At 31.2% G+C, this 10,878-nt stretch overlaps 1 long non-coding RNA gene across 4 annotated transcripts; it reads left to right on the top strand.

The window, feature by feature from the left end:
* The first annotated feature begins 339 nt into the window (after positions 1-339).
* LOC101494352 (uncharacterized) lies at positions 340-3,136 on the top strand. 4 transcript variants are annotated; one of them, XR_001144800.3, is made up of 6 exons: positions 340-708; positions 1,283-1,365; positions 1,591-2,072; positions 2,156-2,248; positions 2,724-2,755; positions 2,857-3,136. It is a non-coding gene; the product is annotated as an uncharacterized lncRNA (long non-coding RNA). The 4 variants fall into 4 exon arrangements; XR_012161839.1 differs by having other exon boundaries at positions 1,591-1,687; positions 1,916-2,072; positions 2,156-3,136; XR_003470286.2 differs by lacking the exon at positions 2,724-2,755.
* Positions 3,137-10,878: the final 7,742 nt, after the last annotated feature.

Genomic DNA, 10,878 nt, shown 5'->3' with positions numbered 1-10,878 from the left:
TCTAATTGAACTGTTCTAACAAACACATTAAAAAAATAAAACTACAAAAAAAAAATTATGGTAAATTTATTATTATAATAAATTTTATTAGATCAGTTCTAATTGAACTGATCTAACATACATATTAAAAATAAAAATAAAAACTGCACACACAAAAAACTATAGTAAATTTATTATTATAGTAAATTTTGTTAGATCTGTTCTAATTGAACTGATCTAACATATACATTGAAACAAAGACTACAAAAAAAAAAGCAGTGACAAATTTGTTATTATTACAAATTTTGTTATATCTGTTTTGTTAGACTGATCTAACACGCCTTTAAAAAAGAAATTCCTAAGTTAACTAAAGAATAACAAGTCCGGTGTGCCAACCCTTTCATTATCGTTCTTCTTCATCTTTCTTCAAACCCCTTTCATTTTTTCATCACATCGTTCCTTCTTCTTCTTCATCTTTCTGCAAACCCACAAACCCACGAATCCAAACCCGCGAATTCAAACCCGCGAATCCAAATCCATTTTTCATCCTTCAACGTTCGTTTTTCATCAAACCCAACCACATTTAACCTTGTGAAAACGTTTTCGTCCTTCATCAGGGAAAACGTGAATCGTCAATGGCAGCTTTTAGCCTTCATCGCCGGCGAGTTGGTCCGGCGCAGCTTTCAGTCAATTTATTTTACTATTGAGAAGTGTTTGTGGCTTTCTCCGGTAATTTTCTAATAATTTTTGTTTGTTACTCAACAATCTAAAATTATTTCATTGTTAATTATTCTTATTATTAATCTTTAATTGATGGAGAAATTTGAGTAGTAGTAGTTATCCTAATTTTCAATCATCCTTTAAAACTGCATGCTATGTGTTTGTGATATTGTCTCTGTTAATAATAAGTCTAATGCTATAATTTTTTAAACACATTTGTCAATTTGAATTTGTGATTTGTGTTGGTTGTTGCTTAATGTGTTCATACTCTTATTTTTTAAATTGTAAAATATATCTACTATAATAAAATGTCAGAATATGTTCCTTTTAAGCGATAAATTAGAGCCTTTTGGTGATGCTAAAAGTAATACAGAGAGAGGTCTGGTCCAAAGCTGTTTAGAAGTTGGTTGAGTTGGTGTAAGTGGTAAATGACATTAGTGTGGCTGGCTTAAATTCTGATAAGTACTATTATAGGCTCAAAGTTTGATACATTTTTCAGACACAATTTTGATTCCTGACAAATTATAGCATGGTATAGCATTGCTTGCTAATATTATACTTGGACTTGTTAACATTGTTTCAGTCATCATCTTCTCTACCATCGATGATCGGGTTGGTCGAAGAGTCTTGTTTATAACGGGTGGCATTCTTATGTTTTTCAGTCAAGTAAGTTTATTTAATTACTAAATCACAGTTTCTTTTTCTAATTTATATTCTAATAGAAATATTGATTGATTAGTCAGTTAGTTACAACTCCTTTTAAAAGTTAGTTAGTGACCGTTAATAAGTAGTTAGTTTGTTAGTTTTTCGTAAGTTCTCTATATAGAATTTGATGTACTCATTATTTGCATTGTGCATCTTATGTAACCAAATTGTGTTATGACTGTGAAGATTGCGCTGGCAGAGGCGTCCGGTTCGCACGGCACAGGGAGAATATCAAAGGGCAATGCTACACTGTTATTAGTGTTGATGTGTTTTTACTCTTCAGGTTTTGGTTGGTCATGCGGTCCTCTATTATGGCTAATTCCAAGTGAAATTTTCCCATCGACAATACGAAGCATAGGACAAAGCATAGCTGTTGCTGTGCAGTTCATAACTATATTTGTGTTATCTCAGACATTCTTGACAATGCTATGTCACTTAAAGTTTGGTGCTTTCTTGTTTCATGCTACTTGGATTGTAGTAATGACCCTATTTATTATATTGTTCTTGCCAGAAACCAAAGGACTTCATTTGGATTCAATCTATGCCATATGGTGTAAACACTGGTTTTGGCGCTGCTATGTTAAAGGAGAAGTTCTTCGAAATCAGCGATGAGTTTTTTTTATAGCTAGTTGTTGTATAGGCTCAAATGTTTTGTATATTATAGCAAGGTATCGTCATTTTCACTTGCGTATATTCATTTCATTTTATTGAATTTTGGCACATTTGTTTTATAATATTTGTTTGCTTGTAGGTTAAAAATATTGATCAGGCTGATTCTTGCAAGATTACTCCGGCCAAATTTTCTGGTTCTAAAGAAGTTGTGCTGCTTCATTCTCGAAAATCAGTGAGTATTTTACTTTCATGTTTTTTTTTTTTACGATTGAGTTGAAATTGAAGTGATTTTCTTCTTTTGAGTTCTTTAATTTATGTTGTTTTGTAGTGGTGAGAAATGAGGGAAGTATTCGGAATAGTATTGAAAAGATGAACTATTGATGATGATTTTTTCAGCAGTTTGCAATATATGCATGGACTGGTTGCCTATGGTTTGGATAATAAAGCGTTCTTTGCTTGCTAATTATAAGTTATGCACCAATGATCTCCAAATTAACCTTAGACCAAAGTCCTTTTACTACTTGTTTATTTTGTCTTTATCACTTTTAAAGTATCACTTAATCACTAGACAACTCTAAGATTAGGTGTGACGCTGCATCCGACATTTGAATAACACTTGTAGGATATTTGTCAATCAACTCTAATAAGTATCTAATGAAAAATAATTTTGATTACTCTTCTTTCTATCTGGCTTTGTTGTGATATAGGAGTAGTAACAGACTAAATGATCAAGATGCGGGTATGTGATAGATTTTTTCAAAGTTAGTATTAATTAACTACTTATGATTTTTATGGTCACATGATTTAGATAACTTTGTTATTTCAATGTTTATAATTCAGATATTTGGAGAATCAAAACCATTCGAAGATGAAGAAATGATGAATGTCCGACAACGTTGTGCAAACTTGATTCTTGAACTAATAGAAAATGCTTGAAGCACTTGTATCATTTTAGTATCTTTAGACTGGTAATAGAAGATAGTGTTTTTTTTTTTTTTTAACTAGTGAATATTATGTAGCTCTAAATTTGATAATTTAGATTTTGTGAAAAAATTATGACTCATTGTCATTGATTTTTAAATGTAAAGCTTCGTATGAAGTTTTGTGTTTTATGGTTGAATGAGAAATTCTAGTTAATAATGTAATATGTAAAATTATAAGGATGCATATGTAAAGGGTGAAAGTTATAAAGAACAAAAAATTAAAAATTTAATTATTTAAAAATTTTGAATTTGACTTGTTATATTGGTTCAAATTTAATCAATCTAATAGATTAATTTTGAATTTGACTTGTTATATTGGTTCAAATTTAACCGGTCTAATAAATCATTTTTGAATTTGACTTATTATATTGGTTCAAATTTAACCGATCTAATAAATCATTTTTGAATGTGACTTGTTACATCTATTATTTTAGCTGATTTAATAATTAACTATTTATTACAACCCGTGATGTTAGATCGGATAAGAAACCGATCTAACAAGTACATAGCCGATCTAACAATGTTTAATTGCACTAGTGTTGGAACTAAAGTGAAACTAGAAAATAAGTTAGCATTACGATTGTAATATTGCAGATTTTGAAATCATTGCAACAACTTTAGAGTGGTAATTTAGATCGCATGATCAAATTTACCTGCATTTTTTTGCAATATAAAAATTTCTAGTATAATCGTAACTTCAATTTAAAACCATAGTGTCCGCCTGAATAAGTAATATATCAAAGACACTAAGATGAGATCTCAACAAAGATATATAGACTTAATTCTCCGAGAGAAGTCTAAATAACATCGTAGCAAAAAGACTTTAGTCACCTTCGAATCATATCTTCACATATGAATAAAGTTCAAATTAGTACATCCATCCAAAAAAGTAGTGATACACCACAATGCCTTCAACAAAAATAACACAAAACCTAACATCAATTGTTCCTACAACAAGAGACCAAAGCTTAACAATACTTGACAACTAGATTTTCTGGTTCATCATACTCGTTTATCCCTGCTCGCCACACAATACTAACTCCAAAGTCTTTCCATATAAGCCCCAGAAGCCAAACCTACTTTGCCTTCAACTATAAAAAGATATTCACTACTAGAAATCAGCGTTTTACCTGCGGATTTAAATAAAAAATCCGGAGAAAAACTCGTTACCTGCAGATTTACTCGCGAATCCATATCCTCACGTTAAACCTTCGTAGATAATTATTTTCTGAGGATTTCTGAATCCCCAAGAAAACTACCTGCGAATAAATCCGGAGGAAAAGTAAATAAATTACGCAACAGTCATTTGATAAACATAAACCAATTTCTTACGACTTTTCATACAAAATATCTGCAGTACTATTCCTACAAATTATTTTCGGGTGAAAATCCGCAGGTATATATCCACATACACCAAAATAATTTTTGCTTGAAAATCCGCATGTAATTTCGCATGAAAATTATTTTTAAAGAAAATCCACAAAATATTTGCTTAAATTTCCATTGTAAATTAGTTTTTCTAATTTTTTATTTATATGAAAATTTCAACTAAAATATATGAAAACATTATTATAAATACATTTTTAAATATTTAATATTAGTCTTTAATTGAAATACTATTGCAATATTCTGAAACAAAATTTATATCATGTTCACAAATCAAAACTAAATATTTATTTAAGCATGATTCAAGCATTGCGATACTTCTAAACAATATTTATATGATGTTCGCAAATCATAACTAAGTATTAATTAAAGTATGATAAAAAATAAAAAATAAAAACTAAGTATAATCAAGTACATGATACAACCAAATTAACAAAATAAAAACAAATACTACTTGATCACTACCAATGTCATCATCCCCACTATCTTCATTAACTTGGATGAGAAGAAGATCAAACAAATCCTAAATGTTGCATGAAAAAGGTAAAAATTTTGTTGGTTTCGACCATCTCTTTTTCTTGTCGTTGCAATTGTTGCTTCATCAACAACTTTTCTTTTTATTGCTCCTGTCTTTGTTAAAATAATTCAAGGGTTGAATATGATTTTGGTCGCAATAAAATTGGACAATGTTGATTACAATATCTACAAAGTTTTTATACTTTTTTAGTACCTAAAAATTAAAATTATGTGCTATTAGTCTTGGGTACGACCTGTGAGGGCATTAAAAACATACTATTTTTTCTTCAATGTAAGTACATAAAACAAATAAATTTTTATATGGATCAAATCAAATTTTACCAATATTATAAGGATAAAAACGTATTTAACTCAGAATTTAATACAGACCTTCAGTCCACGTGCCACGTTACGGGCAATATTCATATTAGATCTCGATTTCCATAAAGATCACCAGTTCTCTTGGCAACACCTGCCTACTTCAAAAGAAATTGGACAAGTTGTTGTGCCACAGTGAAGATATCAATATCAGAAACTTTCTCATGTAGCCATATATATCAAAAGTAGCAAAATCGTCAATCTAAATGTGTTGGAACATAAGTATGTTATAGTGTGAATTTAAAAATATGTTGAACTCCTACATTAGAAAGAAATATTTTTTGTAAATTTAAGTGAAAACAAACATGTTTTTTTTTAAAATTCAAGTCTCACATTGGAAAGATTTTTTTTGAAATCCCACTTTGATAATCTATCATATTTTGTGTTGTTTCAATTCTATACATACTAAAGTCCCACATTGTTTAGAAAACATATGTGACTTTGCTTCCATCACTATATAATGAGTTTCAAGCTATTGTGAAAAGTACACCAAAGTTGGATGCTTTTCCCAACTTTCTCTTTTCTCCCTCTTATATTCTGCTCGCCTAATTTTCGAGTCATTTCTCCCATTTCTTTCTGTCTCTTCGGTTTTAGAGCGGTTATTATGCCGCAGTCCCTTCGGTTTTTAAGTGGTTATTATGTCGCAGTCCATTCGGTTTTAGAGCGGTTATTATGCCGTAGTCCCTTCGGTTTTTGAGCGGTTGTTATGCCGTAGTCCTTTCGGTTGTTATGCCATAGTACCACATATTGAGAGTGACTTTAATTGTCATATTGAGAGTGACTTTAACTGCCACATTGAGGGTGTAATTCTAGAACGGTTTTCTACGGTGCAGTGGAACTCCGATACAGTGAATCTGTGAATCTGGGTTGTTTTATCCTGGGGACTTCGTGGTTGATAGTCTGTCTTGCACAATTTGGACAGTGCCGCGAAACGTCTTAAAGAGAGTGACTTAGTCCGCGACTCAACCCAGTAATATATTCAGTGGCATAAATTGTGATTTTTAAATAGTTTTTGAAACTCAAAATCCAACAAAATGTTGTTCTTAAGTTGATCATGACAACACACCACAACCCAAAATAGTTTCACCACCACTATCATATATGTAAGGTATAAAAATTGAATAAGACAATCAGACGTTCATGCATACAAATATATGGATTTAAGAAGAAAGAAGTTTAAATAAGGTTACCCCAGGTTTGTATTTGGCAGATCTGGAAGCCAGTTTATTGAAAAGCTGCATTAATTGAACAGGGCTATCCTTCTCATATGGCAAAGCATCCTTCAAGTATCGCAAAGCATATAGCACGACCAAATGTAGTCGGTCCATATCTAATATGCTTTCATTGTTTAGTAGATTTGTCACTGCCTGCAAAAGAGTGCACATAGAGACAAAAGTTATTACTTATCAACCAAAACTTACTTTAACTTTATCATTTTTAAACTGTTACTGGTAGGGTTGTGCATGGTTGGTTTTTTTTTAAAAAATCAAACTATATCTATTTAAAAACCAATATATAGATTTGGATTTATAACCAAACCCATTATTTAGTTTAAAATTGGTTATAAACCAATTATAAAACTGGTTATGGTAAAATAACTGGTTATTTTTTTATGCAACCAATTTTAAAAAATCAATTTAAAAATCGATTTTTCTCAAAATTAGTTAAAATTTGGTTATTTTTAAATATCTATTTTTAAAAAATGATTTATTCGTAGTTTAAAAACCGGCTATTAAGTAGTCACACAATAAATTTTTAATTTTATCTAACTTCAAGTGACACATAAAATGAGAAAAACTCTTAAGTGTAGTAGTAAAACTCAAAAAACATAAAAATAGTCCCTCATGTGTATAAAAATGGAACTAGAAATGGCTCAAAGGACTTAGAATAAACATAAAAGGAAAACAAGAAAGGATCTTGCTGAAATAGGGAACAATGCTGATGTTGTTGCACTCTTGACAGATGGTGCTGATGCTGGCTCATTCACATGAGTGGTCAAACCTGGTGCTTCAGCAGATTTAGGAGAAGATGTTGGGGACAAGCTTGCATCTAGAATTATATTTTTTTTTTATTATAATGATTCAAGTTAGAGAAACTAATTATGATAAAATCTAACTCCAAAGATCAAATTGGTTCAAGACTTTTCAAACACAACACAGTGAATTATTAACAAAATTTAAAATAATTGACAAGGCCACAATTAATCAAGTTTAAAATATTGAAATTCTTTAAACTGAATTGATACTAGGTATCTGAAAACGTTTGAAGAACACATGAACTACAAAGGACACAAACAATTGTAATGATTTATTTAAAACTGTATGAAAAGTGAGCATATCAACATATTGAAATAAATACAAAAAAATTGGATATATTACTCAATATTTTGGGGCCATATCAATCAAGCATATATATATGACCCCATTTTCTATTTGTAACTAAATTCATTACAAAATTTTCAAAACCAAATATTTGTAAATTGCATAAAGTATTCAAATTTAAATGAAAAAAGTCAAAATGAGTTACATAAAGAAACATACCAGGAGCAGCAGCAGGGGCTTCAAATTGAAATTGAAAAATCCCAACTAATCCCAACTTTGCATCCTCTGCATCCAAGTTGAAATTTTCATTATCATCAATTTCCATAATCACTTCAAATTTATTGTAATTTAAATTCAATTCATACCTCACATGTAATTTAATGTAAGCTTATGCGTCCTAATTCTAAGTCCTAAAAGCCCTTCTCTACACCTTTTGCAAAAATCCCAATCAAGTTTTTGTCAACATAAAGCTTATTCAATGTCAGAGCCCCAATTTGGCAATTCTCAATCTTCCCCAAGAGAAACATGAACCGAACAAGCACCACCAAATTTCATAGAAGTTATTTCTAAAGAAGAAAAAAAAAACAGTTACTTATCAAATCATAATTTAACAATTCTTAACTTATATTCAACTATTAAAGCATATACAATCTTACCTTCCTCTAAAATCTCAAGCTCCTTGAAATCCTCAACTAAAAGTGAATCACAAATTGAAGATGATTTACGCAATCTTTTAAGCCAACTAGCAGTACAAACTAGAGCTTCAACTATTTGAGGTGTGAGACAACTACAATATTCGTCAATCACTCGTCCTCCGGTACTAAAAGTAGACTCAGAGGCAACTGTGGAGATAGGTATGACAAGCAAGTCTTTGGCTATATTTGCAAGAATTGAAAAACTCCTTGAGTTTAACCTCCACTAGTTTAAAACATCAAAGTTGGTAGATGGTCGACTCTCTAAAGATTCTTCCAAGTACCTTTCCAAATCAGACCTTTTCAGTAGAGGACGAATCGATGCTCATTAAAAATCTGTTATAACTATAAAGATCTTCCTTACCACTTAAATCAAATTTAGTCGATTGTGATGCACTTTGGAATCCTTCTCCAACACCACTATACTCCATAATTAGTTCATCCAAATGGGTTTTCAACAAATCTTTTAATTTGGTTGCATCAAATGAATTAAAGTTCTGAGTGATCAACCAATTGACAAACTTTAATTTGTTCCTGGGGTCTAAGACAGAAGAAATCAACAACATGTTCAAATTTTCATATTTTCCCCAATATTTGTCATACTTTGTTTTCATCCTATCAGCCATTACTTTTAAGCACATATACTTGGAGTTGCACATTTTAAGTATCTTTTCACCTATTTCAAAAACCTCTAACATATACATATTATAGAGGCAACATAAGAGGAACCAGATATTCGTAAGGTGGCATCGTAAAACATTTTAAAAAATGGCTTAATTGATTGTGCTTTCGCCCAATCTAAACCAATAGGCACACCTTTCCCCTTTCCCTTAAGTAGTTCCTCAAAATACTTGGGATCATGAATTTCAAGCACTTCATATGTCTTTCGATGCTTCACAACCGAGTCTAATATTAAATATGTTGAGTTCCACCTAGTTTCCACATTAAGACAAACAAGACATTTGTATTCAGAGTTTGACCGTTCTACACATGCTTTAAATTTCACAAACCTAAGAGGAGAAGACCTAGCATATTTCACAGTAGCACGCAGTCTTAAAATTGACATGTCCAAATCACTCAACCCCTCACTAAAAATGATATTTAAGATGTGCGCACAACAATGCATATGCATGTACTCTCCATTAAAAACTAAGTTGTTACAAGACATTAGTCTTTTCTTCAATTGTTTGATTCCAAGATCATTTGATGAGGCACTGTCAAGTGTACAGTCAAAACACGATTCAGCCCCAACCAGTCAAGCACGCATCAATTTTGTTTGTCATAACATCTTTCGTGTGACCTGGGACTTGGCAAAATGTTAGAACCTTATTTTGCAAGTTCCAATTATTGTCAACAAAGTGAGCAGTGACACACATATAAGACAAATTTTGGATAGATGTCCATGTGTCGGCAGTGAGGCAAACCTTTTGATAGTGTTGGGACATATAGTTTTTCAACTTTAACTTTTCTATATCCCATAACAACAAAGTATCGCGTGCAAGTGTAGTGCGTGATATAAGATTGAATTTTGGGTTTAAGCCACTTACAAATTCTTGAAAATCTGGATGTTCCACTTGTCGAAAAGGCAACTCCATGCCTATAAACATCTTCACGAGTAAATATCACAATTTTTCTTGATCAAACCTAGGCACTGTAGGGGAAGAAATAGTATGACCTTCAACATTCATTGCATCCAATGTTCTCTTTGTAAGACCGTTAGTTTTAAATGTTAATTTATGCAATTTTAGTGTATTTTGTGTTGAATTATTGAGACATTTAGCCAATTTTACTTTATCTGGTGAATTTCGTACCAAAAATATATTTTGTTAGATTTTTTAATTTATTTAATATATGTACATATTATATATATATATATATATATATATATATATATATATATATATATTGAGACTCGATTAAAATTATTTGTCAAAGAATAACTTAATTATGTTACGAACAATTTAATACTGGCCAGATTTTTTTTAAATGTTAATTGTAGCTAAAAATTTTATCTGCCAATTGAGTTGCAACGAGAGTAGATATTTTTATCAAAATAGGTTGAAATGTGAGTGAGGTGATGGAGTTGGAATTTGATGAAATTGATGTGTGATTTTGTGCAAAAGGAATTTAATTTATTTATGTGTGTTTCGGGCAAATTAAATTTGATGTGTTTGAGGTGTGGTTTTTGAAAATGAATTTGGCGTGATAGATGTTTGAAAATGTGGAAATTTATGGGTGATTGATGATTGAACTTGGTGTGGATTTTATGGAATTTGAATTGATCAAATTTAATGTAAATTGTGGATTATATTTGATGTGTGGTGGTGGGAAATATATGTTTGAGTATGCTCTGTATTGAATTTGAAAATCATTTAGTGTTAAATGAGTATTAAAAATGGGGAATGGGCCACGGGATGAGGCCATGTGAATTGTTGGTTCATCTTATCCTTGCGAAGATTGTCACGTCGTGCTAATTTGTGAGAGATTGCACTCTAGTTATGTTGATCTATGAGCGATTGCACTCTAGAAAATCGTGATGGTCTGTGAGAGACTGCACTCTTGTAAGTCGTGTCGAGCTGTGAGCGA

This window comes from Cicer arietinum, chromosome 2 (assembly GCF_000331145.2).
Source record: "Cicer arietinum cultivar CDC Frontier isolate Library 1 chromosome 2, Cicar.CDCFrontier_v2.0, whole genome shotgun sequence".
In the NCBI taxonomy this organism is placed as follows: Eukaryota; Viridiplantae; Streptophyta; class Magnoliopsida; order Fabales; family Fabaceae; genus Cicer; species Cicer arietinum.
Note: the sequence above shows the minus strand (reverse complement) of the source record. Positions and strands in the feature narration are given on the sequence as shown.